The sequence below is a fragment of the Leucopleurus acutus genome (genome assembly GCF_964270905.1).
Source record: "Leucopleurus acutus genome assembly, chromosome: 19".
NCBI classification, from domain to species: Eukaryota; Metazoa; Chordata; class Mammalia; order Artiodactyla; family Delphinidae; genus Leucopleurus; species Leucopleurus acutus.
The window spans coordinates 45,458,152-45,486,134 of record NC_139161.1 but is presented as its reverse complement, the minus strand read 5'-3'; the positions used below and the strand labels follow the sequence as shown (position 1 = coordinate 45,486,134).

The following is a 27,983-nucleotide window of genomic DNA, read 5'->3' as shown; positions in this document are numbered from 1 at the left end:
GGAAGACAGCTACTGAGCTTGGTTTGTTTAATGACTAAATGTGAGTAAATGAATACTCCTAATCCTGTGAGATTTCAGTATCTGCCCACACCCCCACCCTCCGTGTCTTGTGCATATTGTGAATATGTCTGTGTATATATGCGTGTCTGTTGGGGTTGGATTCAGCTGTGCATGAGAGAGAGTCAAAATAACAGTGGTTTAAATGAGATAGAAGTTTCTTTTTTCTCTGATTTCAAGTCCAGACCTAGTGGTCCAGGGCTGGTGGTGTGTTTTTAAAACAAAGTTGCAAATTCTTTGACTCTCCTCCCATTGAGCAGTGCAGGTCTATGACCCAGCTCCTCAACTCTGGGTGGGCTTGTGACTTCTTTGACCAATAGCATAGGCAGAGGTGATGTCAAGTGACTTCCAAGGCTTGGTTGTGAAAGGCCACGGAGTGTCTGTCTTGATCATTGGAACGCTTGCTCGTGGAGCCCTGGGCTGCCACATAAGAAGTCCAACTCTCGCGAGGCCATCGTGCTCGAGAGACCACACGTGGGTGCTCCAGTTGACTGTCCCAGCTGAGCCTTTCACCAAAAGCTGCCCCTGCCAATGCCAAGATGCTAGACATGTGAGTGAAGCTGACTTGGACATTCCAAGCCAACCCACGCACCGGCTGAATACCACCGGGTGACCTCAGTCAGTGGCACAAGGGGCAAGAAAATCACCCAGGTGAGCCCTGCCTGGAAGTTACACTTACACTTCCATGTACATCCATTGACCAGAAAATAGTCATATGACCACCCTTCCCGAAAAGAAGGCTGGGAAATGAGGTCTTTATTCTGGGTAGATACTGCCTAGCTATTAATAAAAAGTTCTATCACTATAGAAGAAAAGGAATCTCATATTAGGGGAAGATTACAGTCTGTCACTCTCTGTGTGTGTGTGTGTGTGTGTGTGTGTGCACACGTGTGTGTATCCAGGGAGCAGCTGGACCTGGAACATGCAGCTCTGGTCCCAGGCTGACCCCTCACCTCCTGGGGCCAGACTGCTGGTACCTGCTTCATCTGACACCACTTCCGGTACCCACATTCTGGGTGGATGAGGGGAGCCTGGATTAGGGCAGTGATTTCTCAGCATCCTCTAGACAAGAGGGAAGACAGGCTGGAGGTGGGTCCAGCCTGGAACCCCAGGCAATGCTTCTGAGTCTGGCCTGGGGAGCCCATTGCCAGGTGGGCCAAGGACTTGCAGTCTGGTCTTCTGGTCCTTGGGAGTAACCTCCTTCCCAGCCAACTTCCTGCTTCTGCAGGTGAAACCCATTCACACCAAAGTTCCATTACATCCTCACCTGAGGAGGTGCCTGACTTGCTTGTATACAATATTTCTCGATGCTGGTGAGTGGGCAGTCGGAGTGATACCGGTCAGCCAACTACAGTGTGGTCCAGTGGTTGCTGCACAGTCTCTGGAGTCGGAAAACTGGGTGAGAACTGGGCTCCACACGTACAGGTTGTAAGAACTTGGGGCAGAGCTCTCAGAGGGTCAGTTTCCTCATGTGTAAAATGGGGATAATAAGAACTGCCTCACAGAATTTTTATGAGAATTAAATGGAGTAATATAGATGTAGCAGTTATCATAGTGCCTGGCCCATAAAAAAGCCTCAACATATATTAGCTATTATTATTATTATTACTGCTACTACTAGTATTAAGCCCTGAAACGCTATATCTCTGCCCCCAAAGAAACGGGAATTGGGAGAAAGAATAGTAAGTTTGTACAAGATTATTGATGTAAAATTTTTTGAGATCTTACCCATTTTTTTCTCCTTCCTGTTGGTATTTTTAACACCTCATCCCCACCACTTCCTGCTTTTCAAGGAGCTGGGTTGTCCTGTCCTGTGCTCATTGCCTCAGAGGATGACACCTCAGTAATAAAGTTGCTTTCTGGCCTCCCTCTCCAGAAATCTAGTCTTCAGGGGAATAGAGGGACCTCTGACTAGAGACTGAATATTTGAGGAAAATATCATACGTGAAAGCCGGATGGGGTGTTTGAGAGGAGAGGGGCTCCTTTCAGAAACTGGAGAAGCTTCCTCCAGGCTAAGGAGGAGAAGAGACAGAAGGGAAAGGATGACTCTGTAGGTGGCCATGAGTCTTAGCCAGAGGGATCCTGTGGTGTACTAGGGCTGGAGCCTGGGGCAGCAAAAAGGAAATGGTGGTCTAGGGAGGTGGGGCAGATGGGAACTTGGCTGCCAAGAACCCTGGACCCTCAAGCCTGGCATGGACATAACAGAGAAAGCCAAGAAATAAAGGACATCTCAGCAGTAACCCAGTGTGGGACAACCAATGGCCCGGTTCTACCAATCAGTTGATATAGAGGCAGATGACATAGAGGGCTGAGAGCTTGCACACTTGCCTTGGGACACCTTGACAAAATCCTGGTGCAGGGCTTCCCTGGTGGCGCAGTGGTTGAGAGTCCGCCTGCCAATGCAGGGGACATGGGTTCGTGCCCCAGTCCGGGAAGATCCCACATGCCGCGGAGCGGCTGGGCCCGTAGGCCATGGCCGCTGAGCCTGTGCATCCGGAGCCTGTGCTCCGCAACGGGAGAGGCCACAACAGTGAGAGGCCTGTGTGCAGAGGGAAGGGGAACCTAAAATGGCCTGGGATTAAACTAAACTCTATGGTTCAATACAGATATAAAGTTCACATCTATTTCTTATACCCTGCAGTAGAGAACAGAGTCATTCCTGCTGTTCTGTGTCAAGTACTTTATAGTTTATGACAGGAATCTGTGGAGCTGGAGTCACCTAGACCTGGGTTTGAATTCTAGCTGAGTGATCCCAGCTAAATTATCTAACGTCTCTGGTCTTCTGTTTCCTCTGCTACAACGTAGGGATCCTAATCTTAACCTCACAGGGTCGGAGAGAAGATATGAATGAGGTAAGGAATGTGATGTTCCTGAGTCTGGCCCTGGCCATCCAATATTTGTTGGTTCTGTTACACAAATGAGGACCAGAGAGGTGGAGTGAGTTGCCCCAAGTCACACAAGAAGTGATAGAGCCTGGGGCCCCTGATTTCAGACTCAGATGCCGAGAGACATCAGGAAGGCCAGACAAACTGGGAAGTCTTTCTGGGGAACAGGGCTTTCTCCTGGGGAGGCACTCCTAAACGTCATTCCCAAGCTTCCCCGGGGCCCCTCCACCAAACTGGGAGAAAAGAGCTTCACTGGTAGGAACTTCCGCCTTGGGAACGGAACAGCCCTAGCTCCTGATCCGTTCCTGTCAGTGCCAGCCAAGCACTCCTGGGAGCCAGGTGGTTTCCAAGCCGGGCCTCACCTGCACCTCTGCAAGGGTGACTACGTCAGGGCGTCCATACCTGAGGAGGGAATTTCCTGAACCCGGCAGGCCATGGCCACAGCTTGGTCCTGAACACTGGAGGGTAGGGGGATACTCGTGGCTTCAGTTGTGCCGAGGGTGTAGGATTCTGAACACAAAGAACACACACTGTGGGTCTTAGCTTTGGTGGCATCCTTTTCTGAGTTTACCTCCTGCAAGTCCCCCCCAGCTTGGGGACAAAAGCCCATGTTCTGCGTGTTTCCTGGTCTGCAGCACCCCGGAGCAGGCAGCAGATTTCTTTCAGCCTCCACCTCTCAGCAACAACTATTCCCTTCCAGGTAAGAGAGTTGTGGGCCTGGCTCTAGGGGTCTCCAGAATCCAGAGCCATAATAAGGATTTAGAATTGACTGAAGGAATGTCTTGCTGACAGAAGGAGGAGAAGGCTCCAGGGCAGCCCTTGTCTATGGCACAGGTGCAATGGCATTGTTTTTAATCTGGGATCAGAGAGATACATAGGTATTTCTCCTGTGCCCTGCTTGCTCTAAATCATGTTTCTCTCTCCTTTGGGAGGCTGCATGGTACAAAGAGCACAGGCTTTGGAGGCAGCAGACCTAGAGTGAAATCCTGGCTCTGCCATTCAGTTTTCTCGTCTGTGAAATGGGGATAATCACGTCCATCTCAATTAGCTGTTGGAGGACTTTGATACGAGCACATGTGAGAAGGCTGGCATGAAGCAGGTGGTTGCTGGAAGGAAGGTGGATTCTGAGAGATTTTCTGTTGGGGGACTCCTGGGTGCCCACCCTGGGACCATGTGGCACAAAGAATTGGGGAGAAACAGAAGAGAAAGTAACTGCCTTCTTAGCCCAGAAACTTTACAGTAAGAGTGGCAAACAGATGCCAACAGGGGTGTGCTGGTAAACGTTTAAAAACTGGCTCCCTGGAAAGATGTGTGCAAACACATAAGGTTATTAAAATGTTTTATTTGTATAAAGAATGTGTAGCACACAATTTAGAAATAATAACAAAATATACAATACTCTTTATGGTCAATTCCATTTAGCCAATTCATTCCCACAAAATGCCTTCATTGATTTTTAAGGGCCGCTTGTATCAGTAATCAGCCTTAGGTTACAACTGATAAACAGGTGTACTTTTGACGTGAATGTTGGTTGATATTTTTGTTGAAGTTAAGGCATAAGATGAAAGTGAAACAATAAAGATTTTTTCTTTTGTCTGAACTTCACTTGTTAGTCAATGACTGAGCAACTTCCTTGCTGAATTGCATGGTAGTTTTCAAATACTGAAAGACTAGTTCCTCAAATTTTTGTGCTAATCATAATGTAACAGCTACAGATGCGACACACTAAGTTTATTGATGTTATTAATATTTTCTCCATCAATACCTTAAGTCTAGGGAATTTCCTGGCGTTCCAGTGGTTAGGACTCGGAGCTTTCACTGCCGGGGGCCTGGGTTCAATCCCTGGTCAGGGAACTAAGATCCCACAATACCTTGCAGCATGGCCAAAAAATAAACCAAAAAACTTAAGTCTAGACAATCATCAACACAATGAATCAAGTCCCGTTTTATGGTGTTTGCCGATTTCCATGGTGTAAATACTCCTATTGTGGCCAGTTTCATGCTTCCAATGTGACAAAACTGAACACAGTGTTGGGAAGAGATGCAGTAACACACCACTATATAATATTTCCACCATATAGGCACAACAGATGTAAATAACCTCAAGAGCATAGATAATAGTAAAATGTATTAGTAAAATAGTAAACATAATAGTAAAAATAGTCATTAGGAAGTTGAGTTTTGTTTTCAATTTAATGTACTTAATTGTAAGTTTATATAATTTAATTTTTTTATAATGGCTCAACAACTGACTCTAGAAATTTGACAATCAACTCTTGTGAATGGGTACCAGCCAGCTCCAGCATACCACTGCACAGGAGATCAGATGGGTCTTGTAAGTAGGAGAAGCGCGTGAGTGTGGCTGAGGGAAATTGGACAGCACCCCCTATCCTAAATAGAAAACCACTAAGCAGGTCCCGCCAGCTATTGACCATGGTATGTAGTATTGCTAGATCACCCAAGGTTTCAAAAGAAATGTGGATTTTTATGTGAATCTCTTGACTTAAAAAAAAATTGGCTACAAATCAAGACATTTTTGAAAACACAGTGCTAGCCAATCAAAACACATTTATGTGCAGAATTCAGCCTGTGGGCTTCCATTTGTGACCTCTGCCTTCACATGTGCCTCATGGGCTGTCCTGCTGGGGACCCAGTGAGCAGGGCTGGGGTGAGAATGAGGTGAGGGAGGCAGTAGCCTCAGGCACAAAATTTAAGGAATGCTAAAAACCTCACTAATCAAGATAAAGAATATTTTACTGGAATATTTTCAAAAATTTAAACTGATGCAAAAAAAAAAAATCCATGTTGAACAAAATAATGTTTTCGATACAGAAAAGATCAGTAACGGTATTGTGCCAGGCCACGTCGGGGGCTGAGGCAAAAGGGAGAATCTGTACTACTGATTTGGAACTAGAGGAGCTTAAGAACCCTGCCAGCAGTGCCCCTCTCTGGCCCTGTGTTCTGGGGCTTTGGGGCGGGCAGAGATACTCTAAGATATGGACCTGGAAACCCTTCCAGGCCTTGGTTCTTCTTGCAGGCCTCTATGATCTGTGTGGTTCCAAGGAACACCCAGAGAAGTCTACCCAGCAGTCTCCCCCAACCCCCGAAGATCTGAGTTCAGAGGAGGAGCTGGACACACTGGAGGTGGAACTGATTTGCGTGATAAGGCCTGGAGCTGCTGAAAACCTGGGGATTCACTACTCTTGACTCTGCAGGGTCCTTGTTACATGACCTCGGCTGGCTGGCTGGGGCATCACAATTTCCTATGATACGGGGTCTTTGCTCTACTCCCTGACTTCTAGCCTGTCACAGCATCTTGTTTACCCCTCTTGGAGTTTTTCCTTTTGGATCTTAGAATCTAGAGGTCAACTTTTTCATCCCCTGCCTCCAAGCAGGAAAACACTTTGCTTAGCCTAGACCAGGTTCTCAAGTTTGTTCCCCATGGGCCATTGGCAATGGAGACATTTTTGATTGTCATGACTCGGGGTGGAAGGGGGGTTGCTACTGGCATCTAGTGAATAGAGGCCAGAGATGCTGCTAAACTTCCCTCAATGCACACGACAGTCCTCTATAACGGAGAATTATCAGGTCCAAAATGTCAGTGTGCTGAGGTTGAAGCTGAGGTTGAGAAACCTGGGCCTGCACAGATAGATCTCTGCCCTATTTTCAAAGTTCTCCTGAGAGACTGTGCTCTCATCCATTGTATTAAAGCCCTGACAACCAGAAACTTCAACCCTCATTCACTCACGTGGACAGCTTGTCTTTTTGAAAGTTAAGGGGAATGGAGGGAGGTTCCAGGGGCAGCTCCAGGATTCTGTTTAGGAGGGGACTAGGGAAGACGATCAAGTCAGCTGTGAAGGCTGGGGTCCTGTCTTGCCCCTGAGTTTGCACAGTAAGCATGCTGCTGCTCTATTTAGATTGTACTCGCATTTGGGAGGCTGAAAGAGGGGGCTGATGGTGATGAGGGGTGTCAATACCCCCCTCTAAACTATGCCTTGGCAAGCTTTTCAGTAATTCCTAGGATTAGAAGTTACAGACATGTAAAGTTAGATAAGATTTTTGCAATGGGAGGCAAGAATGGGGGCTGTGAGACTTGCCTCTTCCACATCCTGGCATGGTGACAAAAAGTTATATGTGACCCCGGAACCTGGAGGAGAAGCAATCTAAGTTATGAATAGTCTGCTGTGGCATGTTGAGAAAAACATGCCTGGTGCCTTGTAAGTCTGAAAAAAAAAAAAAAATGCCCAGGACGGTTGGAAGGTTCCAAAGCCCATTAGTCAGGAACATTTCTGCGGAAGCCTAATTGCAGTGTAAGTGTTCAGACTGTCTTGGTTAATTTGGGGTTGTGCTGGGGAGAAACTTGGAGAGTTGCTGCTTCCATCCTTTCTTCCTCAATGTCCTTTTCTCTGCCAGTTTGTTCTCCTTGTCCTTGTCAGGCAGCAAGTGGCATGCCTGGGTATCAGGCACAGATGGAACTGGAGTTCTTGCTGTGGGCCAGAAATAGTTATGCAAATATCTGGCTGCTGGGGCTGTATATTTATCCCCCGCCCCCCACCCGCCGCCTTCCCTCCCTATTCCTTCCCTCACCTCAATTCCTCCCTTAAACCTTGTGATTTCTGTGTCCACAGGTACCCAGACTGGGGTTCCTGGGGTCTTCTCACTTCCTAGAGGGACAGCTCCTGGCAGGAGAGAGCATTCTCCTCAAATGCCTTGAGGCTGCAGCCCAGGACCTCAGCCTGAGGTCACACAGAGTCTTGGCCATCAACCTTGCCCACGTGGCACTGCAGGCCTTTACGGGGTTGGCCTTCCTGCTGCGGCAATACTCCCTGTTTGGATTTGATGTTCCATGCTTGTTTCATTACCACTCCTATCCCTGTCCCCCTAGTACTGACTCCTTTGTGTCCAGGGCCGCAGAGAAGGTGATGTTTCTGAATTTCATATTTGGGGTGGGAGTGGGATTCTTTCTCCCGAACCTGGTGAAGCTGTAGTACTGGGGCTGGGTCTTCCCCTGCGAGCCCCTCTCTGTGGCCTGTGCCAGCTGCTGCCACTTATGGGGTGGCCTGCCCATGCTCCCCTGCTCCATTCTGATGAGACAGCCCTGGGCTCCAGGTGCCCTTCTGCCTGGACGTGTAGGCCGGGTCAGTTCAGGCCCCAGCGCAGCACGCCTCAGGCTCCCTGCCTGATGGTGACAGGCAACCGGCTCAAGGTAGCAGCAGAGACCTCAGGTCTGACTGGGCAATGCCACCCGGCAAAAAACCCTGCCATCGCCATCACTCTCCTGCTTTATCCTTGAGGTTGGGGAATCCTGCTTCCTCTTGAAAGCATTACCTCAACAGATGTAGGATAGCAAAGTGATTAAGAGCAAGGTTTCTGGGACCAGACTATCTGGGTTCAAATCCCAGCTCTGGACTTCCCTGGTGGTTCAGCGGGTAAGACTCTGCACTCCCAAAGCAGGGGGCCCGGGTTTGATCCCTGGTCGGGGAACCGGATCCCACATGCCGCAACTAAGACCTGGCGCAGCTTAAATAAATAAATATTAAAAAAAAAAAAACCAAAAACAACAAAAAACAAATCCCAGTTCTGCCATTTACCAGCTGCATAGCCTTGCCCAAGTTGCTTAACCTCTCTGTGCCTCAGTTCCTTTACCTGAAAAAAATGGGAATAATAAACCCTACCTCCTAAGAGTGTTGTGAGGATAAGATGAGTTTATATATGTAAAGTGCTCACCAATAGTAGCTGGTCACAATAAACATAAGCCATTGTATTTGTGTGTGTGTGTGTATTTCTTTTTCTTGTTTTCTTTTTTTAACATCTTTATTGGAGTATAATTGCTTTACAATGGTGTGTTAGTTTCTGCTTTATAACAAAGTGAATCAGCTATACGTACACATATATCCCCATATCCCCTCCCTCTTGCGTCTCCCTCCCACCCTCCCTATCCCATAGCCATTGTATTACCTTTAGCTATCTGGAGGGTTGCTTTTGCCTTGCTGCCTGGCCCATGGAGAGCTGTGGGATCAATTGCCAACTCCTCCCTCACTTGCTCCTATGGCTGTTGGTAGCAGAGTCCCCACACAAATCCTTCTTCCTAGTCTCTCCTACCCAGTCCCCACATCACCTCCCTGCCTCAGACTTGCCTGCACTGCTACTGCTGAACCTGCCAGCACCTTCCTGCCTGCACTGTCCCCTCCCTCCCTGCTAACCTGCACTTGCCTCCCGCTCAGCTCTCCACTTGAATTAACCCCTTGAAGCTCCTCAGCCTGGCATCCAGCAGCTTCCACGAGCCAGTCCAGACCTCGCTATCCACTCTTTCCCATTCCAGCCACAGTAGGAGCTATGCCCGGACCTTCACCCGCTTCTTCCCACCCTTTGCTACAGTCCCTCCTGGGGAGCTCTGCCCTGGTTGGCTTCAGGGCCAAACTAACTGGGTTCAAATCCTGTTCTGCCACTCACTGGCTGTGTGACCTTGGCCAAGCTGCTTGGGGTTTTGAGGCTCAGTTTCCTTCTGTATAAAAAGAGACTAATAATACCCACTTCACAGGGGTATAAAGCACCAGGTGCACAATGTTCCTCAGCGGTGCTGTGACCGTCGAAATTCTACTATTATAGGCTCAAATCCTAGCCTCTTTCTGTGAAACCTTCCTTGACCCCTCCTCTGATCTGTTCCTCCTCTGAACCTCCAGGACGATTCCACTCGATAATTAGTCATGCATGTTGTGACTCCCCTTGACTGTGACCTTCAGCAGTTATTTACATCCATCTTGCTGCGTAACTTTGCACGTGTCTCTGACTGGTCTTTGCACCTCCGTTGCAGGCAGGGCAGAGATGCTGAGCTTTGCAGGAAGAGGACACACAGTCCTGCTCTTAACTTAGTGCTTTGCATGGAATAGTGGCTCGACTCATCTATGCTGATTTAATTTAAGGTTGATATCTTCAGACCAGAATTAGGAATGGCCAGAAAGGGCTTTGCCTGAGGCATGTCAGCAAACCAGAGGAGATGGACATTCCCCTGTCTCCTACAACTTGGGGCAATTTTAACAGCTAAGAAAGTTCTTTCCAAGTCTAATTGGAGTCCTGCTTGCTGCAGTGGAAGCTGTTCTCCTTGGGCCTCAGGCTATTGGTGTCTTGGTCCTGAGTAGCGGGGGGGGGGGGGACCAATTGCCTTTGGGTTATGCTAATAAGCTTGGATTCTAGTCCTTAGGCCAGGGTTCAGCAAACTGTAGTCCTTGGGCCAAATCTGGCCCACCATATATTTGTTTGTTTTTTAAAATACATTTATTTATTTTATTTATTTATTTTTGGCTGTGTTGGGTCTTTGTTGCTGCTCGCTGGGCTTTCTCTAGTTGCAGCGAGTGGGGGCTACTCTTCGTTGCGGTGCGCGGGCTTCTCATTGTGTTGGCTTCTCTTGTTGCAGAGCACGAGCTCTAGGTGCATGGGCTTCAGTAGTTGCGGTGCACGGGCTCAGTAGTTGTGGCTCACGGGCTCTAGAGCGCAGGCTCAGTAGTTGTAGCGCATGGGCTTAGTTGTTCCAAGGCATGTGGGATCTTCCCAGACCAGGGCTCGAACCCGTGTCTCCTGCATTGTCAGGTGGATTCTTAACCACTGCACCACCAGGGAAGCCCCCACCATCTGTTTTTAAAAATAATTTTTATTGGAACACAGCCATGCTCCTTCGTTTGTGCATTGTCTATGGTTGCTTTTGTGCTACAGTCATAGAAATGAGTAGTTGAGACACGTGCAAAGCCTAAAATATTTACTATCAGATGCTTTACAAGATCTCCCAAGGAGGGGGTGTAGGATCCTAAGAGCAGAAGGTGGAGGAAGAAATCCTAGGAAGCACCAACACTGAAGGGGTAGGAAGTAGGTCCAGCAAAGAGATTTAGAAGAAGAGGTTCCAGGGGCCAAGCTGAGAAGAAAAGGCAGGTCAAATAGGCAGTAGTCAGCAAGCCTGAGAGGCGGTCCCTAGCATTAGCAATTGGTAGGTCATGGCTTGGGTGACCAATTTGTCCTATTTTGCTTGGAACTTTCTGTTTTAGCACTGAAAATCCCACATCCTGGGAATGCCCTCAGTGTTGGCACTGACAGCTGGTGACTCTACTGCTGTCCTCACCAAGAATGACGTCAAGAAAAGTTTAGCTTGCAAAGTAACTAACTTCCGGAGACATTATTTTCCCAATGAGCTGATAAACCTATGTCCTAGCTGGATCCTCTTTGAATCACTCCAAGCATAATAAAAACATGAAGCCCTCTCTTTGTACAGCCCTTGACCATTATGCAACCTCATTGCATCCTTACACAACCCTGTGAGGTAGGAGTTCATAGCCCTAATTTTATAAGAATGGAAACTGAGAGGTTAAGTGATTTGACTAAGCTCTCATGACAAGTAAGTAGCAAAGAGAGGCTCAACTTCAAGCCTTATATCTCCAGAAGCACATGCTCCAGCTGCCTCCACAGCTCTGCTTGCGTATGTCTATAGTCTAGGATGCTGGGCTCGAGGCTGGTGGGATTGTGGCTCATTGTGGAGTCAGGCGGAGCCCGTGAGATTCTTGGGAGCATGGAAGGAGTCCCACAACTATGTGCAGATCAATACAGAAGGAGTAAGGCTGCAGGTTCAGACAAAGGCCGACATATAAACTGAAGAGGGGCCATATTCTGTGCAATACCTGGGCTCTTTTTATTTTTTGGCTGCACTGTGTGACTTGCAGGATCTTAGTTTCCTGACCAGGGATTGAACCTGGGTCCCAGTAGTGAAAGCACCAAGTCCTAACCACTGGACTGCCAGGGAATTTCCAATAGCTGGGCTCTTAAAGATATTTTTTTATTGTGGTAAAATATGCATAACATAACATTTACCATTTTAACCATTTTAACCATTAAGTGTACAATTCAGTGGCATTAAGTACATTCACAATGTTTTACAACCATCACTGCCATCCATTTCCATTACTTTTTCATCATCCCCAACAGAAACTCTGTACCCATTAAACAATAACTCTCCATTTCCTCCTCCCCCTAGATGCTGGTAATCTCTATTCTACTTTCTGCCTCTATGAGTTTTCATATTCTAGGTACCTCATGTAACTGGAATCATACAGCATTTGTCCTTCTGTAACCGGCTTCCTTCACTTAGCGTAATGTCCTCAAGGTTCAATCACATTGTAACATGTGTCAGAGTTTCCTTCCTTTTTATGGCTGAATAATATTCCATTGTATAAATGCTACATTTTGTTTTCTCATTCATCTGTTGCTGTATGGGCTCTTTTCATATTCTTACACTTCTAATAAAGATAATCATATATTTCTGATGTTTTTAAGTATCATTTTAGAGACAACAAGATACTATATGCCTCCTGAAGAAAGAAGACCATGCCACCTATGAAGTATCCTTCCCCCCAAAATAAAACTCAAATTTGCTCAAGCCTCTAGATCTATTTACCAATTTATAGGAAATACAGAGTCCAGAGTATCATATTAAACTACCCCATGGGGATGCAATCAACAAAGTCCAGATTGTGGAAAATCTGTAGGATAAATGACCTAGTTTCTCCCACAAATGAGTTGTGAGGGAAAAAAGGAAGAGATAGAAGAGAAACCTGTAGGTTAAAAGATACTTAAAAGTCACATCCTGCAAATATTCTTGCTATTCTGATTTTATAATAATCAGAGCAGGCTAAGAATTTGCTACACTAAGACCATGCATGTATCCCCAGACCTAGTTCTTTCCCTAGGTCTGGTTTTATAAATGCTGGTGATAAATCAAGCCTGATTTATATAATGCATCTTATGTGGGAAATGTCTGTGACTCTAGGTATCTGATCAACCTCGAGAAATTACAGCACAACTAGTGTAATAACTTTTGAAGATAACTACTGCTAATTTGATGATTACCAGTTGCCATTAAATTAATTGTAAAAAAAAAAAAGTTGACTAACTGCAACATGTGAATCTTGATTCAAACAAACAAGCAATTAAAAAAAAACTTTATGAAGATAATTGGAAATTTGAACTTTGATGATATGAGGGAATTATTATTTAAAATCTTTACGTGTGACAATGGTATGTGGTGTTGTTTAAAAAATAATCCTTATCTTTTAGACATACACACCAAAATGTTTTCAGATGAAGTGATATGAGATCTGGGATTTGTTTTAAAGTTACAGTTATAGGGGGGAGTATAGTTGAAACAAGATTTCCAGGAGTTGATTGAAGCTGTATGATGGGTACTCAAGGGTTTGTTATATTGTTTCTTTTATTTTGTCTGTGTTTGAACTTTCCCAAGTTAAACTTTTTTATGTCATTTCAGAGACATGCTCCTTTTTTTGGGTTGGTATTCGGCAGGTACTCTCTTCTAAGAATTTAGCTTCAAGTCTCCTAGAGAGGGTTCTGCACCCACACTGCCAGTGTCTATGCAAAGGAATAAAGGATCTTCGGCTAATGCATTTTGAGGAACAATATTCAACATGTGCTCTTGTCACCTGAACATCACTTGCTATCACACAGATATGCAATTCCGTGAGCTTTAAAAAAAAAACTGGCTTGCTTATTTGCAATCCTTTCTGGAGTGTCATATCGTGGTAGCTTACTGTGTGACGAGTATCATCATGCTTTACCTGTGCCATTTCCTCTAAGCCTCACAATAACTCTATGACTTACACATTATTACCAGCCTCCATTTTACAGATGAGGAGAGTCAGAGAGATTAATAAGGGCTAACATTTATTAACCACTTACTACCTGTCAAGTACTAGGCTAATTGCTTTAAATGAATTTGCTTGTTTTATCCTCACACTCTTATGAGGTAGGCACTATTATTATGCCCATTTTATAGATGAGGCAATTGAGGCTTAGAGAGGCCAAGGAACTTGCCAGCAGCTGCTAGGCCACGTGTCCTCTCAAGCCGCGTGGCCCCAAAGTCCATGCTCTTTTCACTCTGCCCAGGACACAGCCCAGCAGAGTGACTCAGAGCAAGGGTTCCGGGCTCTGCTATTTATTAGTTGTGTGGCCTTGGGCAAATTATTTCATCTTCCTCAGCCTGGTTTCTAATCTGCAAAATGGGGATAAGAACATCACCTCCCTAATAGGGTGAGGATGAGGACTAAATGGGACAATGCCAGCCAAGGGGTTAGCTTAATGCTGACCCATAGTGAAGGCTCAGTTGCTGTAAGGGATATTTATTATTACCAGCCTTCTCCCTTAGGGGCTTCTCGACTTGAGTCAGATTGCTTTAGGAGCTTATGAATTTTCTGGAAAAAACTGGCCTTTCCGTGGTCATCTGGGCTATTTTATGTGGACACTGCTGTGACGTTTTTCTTTGAAGGGTGGATGGGGCTTTACTTTTACTTTTACTTAGAGCCAGGGCAGGGATTATTCTGACCTTTGAGAAGTAAAAGATTAATAAACAAGTGACCATGAGCCAGAGTCACTGTGGGCGTTGCTCTGGTGTTTCATTCTTGCCGGGTTTCTGAAATTGGTTCCTGGTTCAGGCTAGAGGAGCTCTTAGGAACACCATGTGCTACCCCCGAGTGCCCTGATGTGGACGCACATAAATAACACAGATGTTAATATGTCTATTCATTCATTGCCGTGGTACAGGGGAAAGAACATGGGCTTTGAGTCCTGGGGACCTCAGTTTGAATCCTCACTCTGCCACTTGCAGGCTGTGTTTCCATAGCTGTGAGTTGGGAAAGTTATGAAAACAAAGCTAACAGTTATAGAATGCTTACTGTATGCTGGGAACTGTTCCTTTTACATATTAACTCATTGAATTGTTAAAAAGTTAATAAACTTTATTTTTTAAAGCAATATTAGGTTCATAGCAAAATTGAGCTAAAAGTACAGAGTTTCCACATACCTCCTTCACCCTCCCCACCACCAGCCTTCCCCACTATGAACATCCCACACCACAGTGGTGTATTTGTTACACCTGATGAACCTACACTGACAGATCATCATCACCCAAAGTCTGCAGTTTACATTAGGGTTCACTCTTGGTGTTGTACGTTCTGTGGGTTTGGATAAATGTATAACGACATGCATCCATCATTGCAGTATCATATAGAGTAGTTTCACTGCCCTAAAAATCCTCTGTGCGCTGCCTATTCATCCCTCCCTTATCCCAATCCTAACAACAGCTGATCTTTTTATGGTCTCCTTAGTTTTACCTTTTCCGGGATGTCACAGAGTTGGAATCATATAGCCTTGTCAGATTGATTTCTTTCACTTAGTAATAAGCATTTGTTTCCTCCATGTCTTTTCATGGCTTGATAGCTGGTTTCTGAATAATAATCCATTGTCTGGATGTACCACAGTTTAACCATGCAGCTACTGAAGGACATCTTGGTTGCTTATAAGTTTTAGCAATTATAAATAAAGCTGTTATATCCGTGTGCAGGTTTTTGTGTGGATATAAATATTCAACTCCATTGGGTAAAGAACAAGGAGGACAATTGTTGGGTCACATGGGAAGAGTGTGTTTAGTTGTATAAGAAATTGCAAACTGCATTATCAGAAAATCCACAAACAACAAATGCTGGAGAGGGTGTGGAGAAAAGGGAACCCTTCTTGCACTGTTGGTGGGAATGTAAATTGATACAACCACTATGGAGAACAGTATGGAGGTTCCTTAAAAAACTAAAAATAGAACTACCCTATGACCCAGCAATCCCACCACTCAGCATATGCCCAGAGAAAACCATAATTCAAAAAGACACATGCACCCCGATGTTCATTGCAGCACTATTTACAATAGCCAGGACACGGAAGCAACCTAAATGCCCATCGACAGATGAATGGATAAAGAAGATGTGGTACATATATACAATGGAATATTACTCAGCCTGAAAAAGGAACGAAATTGGGTCATTTGTAGAGACGTGGATAGACCTAGAGACTGTCATACAGAGTGAAGTAAGTCAGAAAGAGAAAAACAAGTATCGCATATTAACGTATATATGTGGAACCTAGAAAAATGATACAGATGAACCAGTTTGCAGGGCAGAAAGTGAGACACAGATGTAGGGAACAAACGTATGGACACCAAGAGGGGAAAGCGGGGCAGGGGGTGGGGGTGGTGGGATGAATTGGGAGATTGGGATTGACATGTACACACTAATATGTATAACACAGATAACTAATAAGAACCTGCTGTATAAAAAATTAATTAATTAAATTAAAAGAAAAACCCAAAACTGCCAAACTGTCTTCCACAGTGGCTGTGCCATTGTGCGTTCCCACCAGCAACGGATGAGCGTTCCTGTTGCCCCACACTCCCACCAGCATTTGGTGTTGTCAGTGTTCTGGAGTTTGGCCTTTCTATTAGGTGTGTAATAGTACCTTGTTGTTTTAATTTGCAATTCTCTATGACACGCGATGTAGAGTCTTTTTTCAAATGCTTATTTGCCATCTGTATATCTTCTTTGGTGAAGTGACTGTTCAGGTCTTTGGCCCATTTTTAAATCAGATTGTTTGTTTTCTTATTGATGTGTTTTAAGAGTCCTTTGTTTATTTTGGATAACATTTCTTTATTAGACGTGTCTTTTGCAAATATTTTCTCCCAGTCTGTGGCCTGTCGTCTCGTTCTCTTGACATTGTCTTTTACGGAGCAGAAGTTTTTAATTTTAATGAGGTCCAGCTTACCAGTTCTTTCTTTCATAAATGTCCTTGGTGTTGTATGCAAAAAATCATTGCCGTAGCCAAGGTCATCTAGGTTTCCTCCTATGGTATCGTCTAGCAGTTTTGTGTTATTTGTCTTTTACATTTAGGTCTATGAGTCATTTTAATTTTTGTGAAGGGTGTAAGGTCTGTGTTTAGACTCTCTCTTTTTGCCTGTGGATGTCCAGCTGTTCCAGCAACATTTGTTGAAAACACTAAACTCATTTGATTTTCAAAATAGACTTTGAGGCAGGCATTATTAGCACACTTTTTCAGATAAAGAAACTGAGGCACAGAGAGGTTTTGTAAGTCACCCAGAGTAACACAGCTAGCCTTGACTGAGCTGGAATTTGAACCCAGGCAACCTGGCTCCCGAGTCCATGCACTCAATCCCTATCTATAAAAATAATGTCTCCCTCAGGGACTTCACTGGGGGTCCAATGGTTAAGACTTCGCCTTCCAATGCAGGGGTGCAGGTTTGATCCATGGTCGGGGAGCTAAGATCCCACATGCCTCGTGGCCAAAAAACCAAAAAGTATAAAACAGAAGCAATATTGTAACAAATTCAATAAAGGCTTTAAAAATGGTCAACATCAGGGCTTCCCTGGTGGCGCAGTGGTTGAGAGTCCGCCTGCCGATGCACGGGTCGCGGGTTCATGCCCAGGTCTGGGAAGATCCCACATGCCACGGGGCGGCTGGGTCCATGAGCCATGGCCGCTGAGCCTGCGCGTCCAGAGCCTGTGTTCCGCAATGCGAAAGGCCACAACAGTGAGAGGCCCACGTACCGCACAAAAAAAAAAAAAAAAAAATCGTTGACATCAAAAAGATCTTTTAAAAAAATTTCTCCCTCATACGTTTGTTGTGAGGAATAGAGATAGTGTCTAGCACATAGTAGCTGCTCAGAAAGCAATAGTGATAATCATTGTCCTACTTAGCTTCCAAGGTTCCGCTCAAATGGCATGTCCTCAGAGCAGCTTTCTTTCATTCCTCCAGCCAAATAAGCCATCCATTATAGCGTCATCTCATCATCCAAGGGATGACAGCGTGGTGAATCCCCCTGCAGTCAAAGTTCACTACCAGCCCCCGCCCTCACCATGTGAGTTCCCTGGAGAGACGCTCCAGGTCTGATAGCTCTATGTCCCTCAGAGTGTGCTGCACTTGGCACTTAGCAGGATCTCAGTAAAAGTGTGCTGCATTGAGTTTGGGTTACATGCTATTCCTTTATCCAACATGCACGTTCTGGGTTTGGTCTATTCCTCAGGATCTCTCAGTTCTCACTCAGCTCTTAGCTCCTGAGCCCCCTTGCTTGAATCCTCCCTGGTCTGTCAGGTTGGGCCACGCCTGCCAGAAGTTCCTGGTTGGGCTGTTTACGGAGGCAGCTGCCCTTGTCTGCGACACCCTTTTACCTGCACCACCCCACTCAGTTTCTTCCACGTTCTGGGGTACCTCCCTTCAGTATGGACACTGCCCGTAGAAATGCCCACCTCTCTCTCTCAGCTCAAGGCATAGCACCTATCTTGGAGGTCTGGTCTCTAAATGTCTCTGGCCTCTTCCAGAAAGTCTAAAATTCCTTCTCAATGGGTAGAGCAGCTCACCCGATATTGATAGGACATGAGGACCCAGGGGCAGACCTCATTCCAAAGAGCTTCTGAAAGCTGTTAATCTTGGCATTGCTGGACTCCTTTGGGGAGTGAGTGCCATTCATGGCTATGACTCCTGGGCCTTGGCTCATCCTTTAGGCAGCTCCACCTGAGACAGGGCTCTCTCAGGCCAAGCCACCAGGAGGCTGTGTCCACCTTGGGGAGTACATTCTTCCAGTGCCACCTTGGGCATGGCTGGCAGTGACTGCTTTGGACTAGGCCATCTGGCATCCTCCAGCAGCACCCTATGTCTGTCTCTGCAGAGCCACCCTGGGAAGATGTGGCCCGCGAGGCCCAGTTGTTCTCTCTGGACAGCACTGTCCTGGGCAGCACCCTCTTGGACACAGCCAGCAGAGTCCACCAGTGCCTGCCGCGGGCAGAGCCTGTTCCATACATTCAGCATGACCCCGGGGCCTGCCCTGGGCACGCTCAGCAGCCCCCAGTGCCCAGTGCAGACAGGATCTCCAGGCAGGGCCTCTCGGACCCGGACCGAGGCCTCCAGGGCAGCTCCCGGTGCCCGCCTGGCCCGCTCTGGAGGCGCGCCCAGGCGCTGCCAGGAAGGCCGGCCGTTTATCCCCGGAGCCGCCAGCAGGGAGCTCCCTTTCGGCTCGGCTCGTGCGGCCGCGGGGGGCGGCGCTGCGCTGCGCCGTGCTGCGCTCCTGCCCGGACCGGGCCGGGGCCGCTGGATGCCGCGTCTCCGCTCCTGCTGCCTGCCGGGCGGGCTCCGGCGGCCGGTGAGTGCGGGGCGGCGGGGGTGGCCGCTCGGTAGCGGGCCGGGCCAGGGGTGGGGGTGGGGGGGCGGCGGGGCGGGCTCGGGCCGGGAAGGCGGGCGGGCGGCGGGGCCCGCCGGCTCCTCCTCCCCTGTCCCCTGGAAGCGGCGGCCCGGACTCCCGGCTCCGGTCCCTGGCCGTGCCGCGCAGCTCGGCGCCGGGACGCGGGGCCGACCGGGAGTGGGGCGGGAGGGCGAGCTCCGGCCCCTTTTGCCACCTCGAGGGGCGGGGGGAGGCCGGACAGGGTGGCCTTCAGTTTCGGGGGGGCGTTCGGGGCTCGGGGGAGCCCAGGTGGCCCCGAGCTGCGGGGTGGAGGCTGCAGCCCGGGGGGTAGGGGGCTTCTCGAGGCCAGGCCCAGGCCCCCCAGACAGACTGACGGACCGAGGCTCTGAGGAAGGCAGCGGGGAAGGCGAGCACCTCCACCGAGTCCTTTATCCCTCCCAGCGGCCTTCACCCTTTCATTGCCAGGCCGACACCGGACTCCTCTCAAAGGAGCAGCTGCCAGACAGCTGGCAAAACAATGGAGACCCTGCTTCCCTGGGCCCCGTCCCCTTGGGGCAGAAGACGGGGGGCGGGTGGGTGAACGGTAGGCTTTGGGGATTAGGGCGTGCCAGCTGTCCCCTGCGAATGGCTGCTCACCTCACCTCTCCCTGCCAAGGGGTGGGGTGCGTGTGGGAAGGTTGGACTATCTGCCCCAGGCCTCTGGGAGAGACTGCCCTGATGCCCCGCCCTGCGAACCTGTCATGCCAGTTGCTTCGCCAATGGGAAGGGGAGATGGTAAGGTTCGCTGCCCCCCACCCCCTTGTTGGGGGTGCCGCTGGTACCAAGCCTGGTGAGGAGTGGGTCCTGTTCCTGGCTGAGATAAGGCCTGCAGGGACACACCGCACATTGGAGCTTTGTTTGGGGGTAGGGGTGCAGTGGGGGATGGCGGTGTCACCCTGTTGCAAGGCATGTGTGTCCTGCTGATTAGTTGGAAAGGCTGCCGGCCAGAATGAGCTGGCGGGGAGGGTGAGGATGGGGGAGGCTGCCAGTTCATTTTTTAAGCAGTACTCCTTTTGCCTGGTCCCTTGGCCAATGGGGCATGTGTTTGGCAGTGTCCTCATGGTTTGTGTTTGTGTAGGGAGGCCTGGGATGGTGCTTCCTGGGAAGAGCTTTCCTGCCTAGGGCCTTCCTGCCCTCAGATGGTCCCCCCAAATTATGGAATTGGATTCCCTCCCCTCTTCACCTTGCCAATGATTTATGTAGGTTCGTTTTGTCTTTTGGAGTACCTAGCACGTCTGTGGCTGAGGAGGCCTAGTAAATCCCCCTATGAAGAGCGAATGGTGCCGAGTGTGTCTGTACTGCGGCCATGCTGGAAGGGATGGAAGGTTGTCCAGGTGATTAAGAGCGAGAACACCTTAGCAAGACATTGAACCTAGAGGTTCAAGCTGCCTTTCCATGTGCTTACCAGGTCTGGAGCCCTTTTCTTGGGCAGGTTGGTATCCTGTTGTCATGGCAATGGAGTTGGCCTTGCCTCATGTTCCCCACCCTATTAGCTCAGGGGCTACTTTCTAGTTGGAGATATTGAAAATTGCTCTCTTGAGGTCTCTGGTTTCCGGACAGACCTCACTGGCTCTTTGTCAGTGGCCTGCCCTCTGTCCTTTTGTGATGAGGACTTTCCAGGAAGCATCCTCCTGGTTGCTGGACATGACTGGTTATATATAGCTTTGGGTGGAGGTGTGCTTGTACATTTGGGGTTAGGAGCATTGGAGTTGGGGCCTCAATTCCAGGAAGATGATGGGGGAAGCTGTTGTGTTGGGGGGTTAGGGGAATGAGAAGCATCACAGGTGGGAGTGGAGGGTGGGTGAGGAAGGGGTAGAATGCTGATGGTCACTTCCTGTGGGAGCTTTGAGCTTTGAACAGTTGATGACTTGGCACCTGGCAGCTCTGAATATCTAGTTTGTTTACTCCTGTCTCCTGGCCTGACTCAGGTGCCAGGGTGTGTGTCCCAGGGCTTCCTCTCACGATCCAGGCTCTCCTCAGAAATCTTCAGGTGGATTGTGCCCTTCCTGACTCCTGCCTGGTCCCTCAACCTCACTGCCTGGCAGTCTGGGCAGCCAGCCTGTTGGCTGGAGACCGCTTCACTGGCCTAGCTTGAGGCTGTTCATTGAGGGGTGCATGTGTCTTCAGAAGCTGGGCCTGAAAACTCCAGGGTCCCCCAGTGGCAGGTACCTGAAGGTTGACTGGGAGGGGCAGAAGTGGGGCTTGTGTGAAAGGAAGAATCCACCCTCTTAGGTGGAGCAGGGAGTTGTTGGAACTCAGGAAGGCTTGATTCAGACTTGCTGTGTCACAGATCTCCAGGGCAGCAGGGCTGTTCTTACTCCTTCTCAACCAGAGGTCTGTCCCCAGCCAGACCTCCTTCACCTGGAGTGGATACCACAGACTGGAGCCAGAACATCCACGTGAGCAGGGTCCTGTTGGTGGCCCTGAGCCCCAGGCCTTGTCCTGGGCCTCTCCTGGGTGTGGTGGGTAGAGCTGAGGGGCTCTGGCCTGATATAGTTTAAAGGTTTGAGGGGTTGGGAGGGCCCAGCCCACCCTGTGCTATGATGAACAGGTTTCCCCAGGACTTGGGTTGGGGGCTTGATGGAGCTTTTAAGTTCTGCTTTGGGTCAGGCCCCAGGGTTCTTTAAGATCTGCTCACTGCACCTCACCCCCCATCACCATTTTCTGAGGCAGCCTGAATTAGAGGGTCAGGTGGTGCAGTAGTGGGAACTGGATTGGGAAGGGTGGGGAGCAGACTTGGAAACCCCCTCACCCTCCGCCCCTTACTTTCCTGCCCTTTCTCTTGAGGTAGGAATTGTGTGGCTTGTAAATTATCCACATTCCCTTGACATTTCAAATAGTTTACAGTCAGGCAGCAGTTTAAATTGTGGACTGATGATTTTACAGGGCCCAGGGCCCTTTCTCGCAGCCAGGTACTTTATAGTCACTTACAAGGAATTATTTTTGTTATTCTCTAGTATTCAGAGATGTTGGATGATGGGCTGTAGGTCACACAGCAAATCAGAGGGAGAGCGGGATTAGAACCTCAAGTTTGTGGTTGAGCTGAATACCTCTTCAGCGAAGCCCAAGTCTGAAGTCTCAGGCCCATGGAGATTTTAGAGTTGAAAAAGCTGAGGTCTAGAGAGGGAACGGGACTTGCTCAAGGTCACACAGGAGGTGGGGTGTTGGGGTGTTAGCTGAGCTTAGCGCCCAGCGGGCTGCGGCAGGCCCCGCGGGGGGCCAAGGAGGTGCATCTGGAAGAGCCGCCGGGGACCTGGCCGGGCTTCTGGCACGTCTCCCGCTCTCGTTTCTCCCGGGGCCTGCGGGATTGCTGCGTTCCAGGGGAGACGGTATCGCAGCGGAGGCGCCGCGGGGCTGCGTCTGCGCCGGCCCGGCTGCCTGGAGGTGCCGAGGACCGAGGGTTCCCGGCGCTGCGGCGGGCAGGGCAGGGAGCCGGCTGCCGGGCGGCCGGGCCGGCTGATGTCATGTGAGAAGCGTGCAGACGGAGTGAGTGAGCACACCTGGAGCCAGAGAAGCTCCATGTGACCTGGCAGTGAGTCATGGGCCGCGGCGGGGCTCAGCAGGACCGCCGGCAAGAAGCTCCACGGCGGCGGCGACAGGCGTCACCCTGCGCTGCCCGGGCCGGGCGAGCCCCCCTGGGCCACGCGTGCAATTCCTCGGTCCGGGCTGGCGGGCGGGCGAGCGCCCCATCAAGGCCTCGGGGCGGTAGGAAACGGCCGCTCAGGGAGGTCAGAGGCCAAGGGAGAGAGGCCGGCTCTCTTGGGAAAGTATTTCCTTTGTATTTATTTATGAGTGTGGTCGAGGGTGGGAGGACTGGCCGTTTTAAGTATACACCCACAGCAGCCAAGTCTGGGCGCCCTTTTCTTGGGATTCTAATGTTATAGTTTCCATTTCCTGGGGTTTCTACTTTGCCAGCTGCAGGGTGACCCATTTAAATCTGTCCCCACTTAAAGCCACAAGACACTAGTGAGATCTATTTTAACCAAGTCCCCCAAGTCACTGAAACATTTTCAAAGCATGAGATGGCCAGCTTTGAACTTGTCCTTGCAAACCGGTTTACAGCTTTAATGCCAAATGCATTGCTTATTACTTTGTCACACCTTCCTTTTTTCTTCTTTGATCTTTAAAATCACAAAAGTAACATGCTAATAAAAGGTTTTTTCTGTAGCAAGTCTATGAGGTAGAAAGCTGAAGTGTTACCCCTCTTTGCCATTATTCCACAGAGAAAAATCACTGATATATTTGTGTAACAGATCTTTCCAGACTATTTTTTAAAAGCTTGTTATGAATATTTTATATATTGTGTATTTATAGTTTAAAACTTATATGTTATATAAATAGATTTTTTTGTGTGTGTGTGTGGTACACGGGCCTCTCACTGCTGTGGCCTCTCCCGTTACGGAGCACAGGCTCCGACGCGCAGTCTCAGCGGCCATGGCTCATGGGCCCAGCCGCTCCGCGGCATGTGGGATCTTCCTGGACCGGGGCACGAACCCGTGTCCCCTGCATCGGCAGGCGGACTCTCAACCACTGTACCACCAGGGAAGCCCCTACCTCATTCTTTTAAATAACTGCTAAGTTCTATAATTTAGCCACTCCCCTAGTGATGGGCATTTATAGAGACAGAATTTTGCTATTATGAAATAGCAAAGATTAGCCATGTTTATTGTGCTGCAAAGATTAGCTGTGTTTATTGTGTGAATATATCTATAGATGTCCTATAAATGGAATGGCCCTGTCAAAGAATATGTACCTTTAAATATTTTCGTAGATACCACACACTTGCCCTCCTTTTATCAACTTATATTCCCAGCAACACATTTGGGACACCCTGCTTCTCATCCTCTAATTGATTGATGTTAGCTTGGTAGTTTTTACTAAACTGCTAAGTGAACGCAGTATACCTGTTTTATTTCGCACAGCTGTGACTCTTATTCAGGCTGAATACCTGTTCATGTTTGTTGGCCATTTGTATTTCCGCATCTATGAATTGCCTGTCCTTATCTTGGCAGTAGTTATATGGGGCCTCTGGACTCAAGCCAGTGTGATCCAGCTTGGCCGTGTGCTAACTGGATTGCCTTCACTTCTTTGGGCTTTACTTTCCATATACAAAGGTTCTGTAGAGCATTAAGATTGTATGTCTAGACTTATTTTAGTCATATGTGTGCTGATAGTCATTTGTGTACTTTATTATCCTCTCTACCATCCCATTAAATGGCATGAATGTGCCTTGCTACCACTGGGTACCATTCTTGAGGACTTAGTTTGGTCTAGGCATTATATGAAGGGCATATATACATATTTCATTTAATTCCCATGCCTTATGTGGTAGGTACTATTATTTCCATTAAACAAAATGGGAAAATAGAGGCACAGAGGTGACTTGCCCAAGGTTGCATCGCTGTTAACCCGAATTTGTTTTCAGCTTTGTTTCCTGACATCTGAAGCCTAAACTCTTGCATGGGTTTATTTTCATGGGTTATTTATCTTTATATCCCCTACATTTAGTAGGTGCTTGATAAATACATACTTTTCCCAACATTTTATCACAAGGATCTGCAAACATTTAGAAAAGTTAGAGTTTTACAGTGGACACCCCATCTCCTAGACTCTACAGTGAACGCTTTACTATCCTTGTTTATCACATCTTTATCCCTTGATCCAACCCTCAAGGCATCTTATATTTTTGATGCCTCTCAGAGTAAATTGCAGACACCAATATACGTTACCCCCAATACATTAGCATACATGTCATTAACTAGAGTTTGATATTTGTTTACTGTTCTTTTCTTCTTTTGAGTGAATATTTCATACAATGAAATGCACTAATCTTATGTGCACTATTTGATGACAATTGACAAAATGTATACATCTGTCAACCCAAACCCTTATCAAGATATGTAACACGAACATTACCCCGGAAAGTTCCCTCATGCCCTTTCTCAGGTAATCCCCACTCCCACTCCACCCCCACTTCCCAGAGGTAACCACTGTTCTGATTTTTTTTCACCATGGGTTACTTTTGCCTATACAAAAATTCATATAAAAAGTACCATACCAGTATGTCGAAATCTTCTTTTACCGTCACTTAACAGATGTTTTTGAGATTCATCCCTATTGTGTGTATCAGTAGTAGTTTCCTTTTTATTGCTGAGTAGTATTCCATGATATGAATATGTAAATTGTTTCTCCTGTTGATGAATTGATAGGGGCATACTTGAATTGAAAGGTCCTTGCCCTCAAAATGCTTTCTGTCTTAAAGTAATAAAGCAGCTGAGTTGACTGATTCAGTGGTACTTTGCTTTGATTTGGGGCATAGTAGGGTCAAGATGATTTAGGTACGTACCCTAATTTACACACAGACCTTCCCTCCACTTAAAATTAGGAAAGGCCTCCTGGAGTAGGGTGAGGGGTGAAAGGCAGAGAAGGAGGTCAGAAAAACTGTAAGGTTACCTTCGGTGGGGGGGTTAGGAGACGAAGGGGAGGCAGGTAGAAACTGCAGCTTGGAATGGGAGTGGGGAGGTAGCGATTGCTGCTGGAGACTTTGGACCTAAGGACAGGAGATGCGGGAAAGTCCAAGGTCCACAGGAAGTTGACAGAGCCCAGGTCTCTGGTGAGTTGGGCTCTGAGATGCATAGGAGCAGCTGCAGCTATACTGCAGGTCTGACCCTGGAGGGGGAGGTTGCAGGTAGCTCTAGACATGTGGCACAGGAGAGAACCCAGGCCACAGCCAGGCCTGGCAATTGTAGGGACAACAGTGGGGAAGGGGTACCTTGTGAGCTGTGTAGATAACAGTGGCAGGACAGGGCTGATGAGGGAAGGGCTGAAATGGACCTAGTCTCCAAAGGCCCCAGGGTTGGGATGAGAGGGGTGACTTTGGCAGAAAGTTAATAAATAACTTATGTCCACAAGAGACTTAAATATTTGGAATTTTATAGCTAGAAGAGACCTAGATCATCTAGTCCAACCTTGAGCAAAGTGACAGGCTCAAGGTCCCCTAGCGATTTGTTGGCAGATCCAGGCCTAGATACCAGATCTTCTAACATTTCCTGCCAGCACTATCCCCCTGTGCTGCTGCTGTGACTGTCTGTTGTTTCTGCCTGATGCAATGCTAGTGAGGGACAAGCTTTTGCCGAGACAGCCCAAAGATTCTAGAATTCTGGGGGCTGTGTACCCAGATTGATACTGCTCAGATATCTAGTCCCCAGCAAAGAGCCGGCACTGGGTAAGGATTGCAGAGTGAGAATTGGAGACCATAAAAGGTGTCTTGGTGGGATAGCATTGTAGGCGGTTTGGTTCTTTGTGGTTGGGCTGAGGCTGAGATATCCAAGTCCCCAAGGTGGGTTTCTTTCTTCATTTCCCCCACATGTCCCCCTGGAGCCATCTTCTAACCTAGCCTTTTAAGAGAGTGCAGGTAGTGACGGGTGAGAGGTAAGGTGAGCAATGACCAACCAAAGATCCTGCATCCTAGCATATGGTAGGTCTGTCCATACCCCCATCGGCGTTCAGGAGGAGAGGGAGAGACCCCCTATATTACAGTAGAGCCCTGAAGAGAGGATGCCTGTTGCCGGGCTCCCCTTCACCCTGAATCAGTCCAGGCTCAGCTAGCCGAGGCTGTCCCTGGCTTTGCACTTCTTGGGCCCTAGATTTTCTGTCTTCCCACTCCCAGGTACTGTGCTTGGAACATTAAGAACTAAAAAGTTCAGAGGGAACTTTGTTTTACCAGGTAGGCACGGAGGTCAGAGGGGGAGAGGGGTGCCTGCTAGGTCCACAGGGAACCAATGACTGGGCCAGATCTCCCACCTCTTTGGATATGCTCTATAACTCAAGAGTTCTCTAGAACTGCACTGCCCAAGCACAGGGCTGTTGAAAATATTTTTTACATAGGTTACATGTTGAGATGACAATATTTTGGATATCTACATTAATAAAGTATATTGTTAAAGTTAATTTTAACCATTTCTTTTTACCTTTTTTAATATGGCTGCTAGAAAATTTACAATTCCATATATGACTTGAATTATATTTCTTGTGGACAGCGCTGCTCTAGAAAGGATACTCTGATCTCTCAGGGGCCACATGGGTCAGGGTGATGGGCAGGGGGAAAGCAGTTAGCCAGTACCCCGGAGCCCTTGGGCACTTCTGGCCTTGATGCCTTCCTAGGCATTGTACCTGGGTTGGGGGTCCTTCTCAGTAGAATTGGGGGGCCTGGAATGCCCTGCTTGGTTGTGGCAGTGGGGTACACAGAGAGGAAAGGCCTCTCCAGGGCTTGGCAAGAGCTCGCTGCTGCAAGGGGTAAGCTTGTAGGTCTTGTGTCTAGAACTCAGAGCGGGAGGCCTTCATGGAGAAAGAAAAAAGTACATTTAATTTCTAATTAGGTGGTACAGCCTCCTTCTTGTTCCCTGCTGGTTAGAACAAGGAAGGCTCTCTCAACTCCACCCCACCAGGTTTTTCTCCATCCTGTCCCCAGATGGGTGTGCCTAGGGGTGGGAGTAGGTTGGCGCCCTAGGCGCATAAGCCCTGGAGCTGGGGTTTTCTCTCAGGCTGCCACGACTTTCTTCCTGAGGCTATATTTAGGTGTTGGTCTGGGGAAAAGGATGTGAGCTTTTCAGGATCCTGTTTATCCAGCAGACCCCACGCCCACCCCCACCTTGCAGCTGTCTGTCCTCTATTCAGTCTGGAACTTCCCCTTACCTCCCTCCCTGCTTCACTTTGGGCGCCCAGGCCCTAGAAAGAAAACAACATTTGCCATTGAATCCTGCGGTCACCGCCTACTAGCTGTGTGACAACTAACATATACTTAATTTTCTGAGCCCTGTTTTCTCATTTGTAAAGTAGAGATAATGATACCTACCTTGCAGGGATGCTGTGAGGTTCAAATGAGATAGTGTGTGTAAAGTGCCTGGCATTATGCCTGGTGAGTGGCAGTCATTAAATAA

At 48.1% G+C, this 27,983-nt stretch overlaps 1 protein-coding gene across 4 annotated transcripts in view; it reads left to right on the top strand.

Annotated features, from left to right (window-relative positions):
- The first annotated feature begins 18,878 nt into the window (after positions 1-18,878).
- The window catches only part of MYO18A (myosin XVIIIA), a 95,334-nt gene continuing 86,229 nt past the window's right edge, over positions 18,879-27,983 (top strand). For 3 of the 4 annotated variants that reach the window (XM_082860878.1, XM_082860877.1, XM_082860875.1), the window contains exon 1: positions 18,879-18,966. The gene's annotated coding sequence lies outside the window, so the exon portion shown is untranslated. Of the gene's footprint in view, positions 18,967-19,673; positions 19,780-27,983 lie in introns of those variants that run through there. The other variant, XM_082860876.1, reaches the window with a different exon arrangement.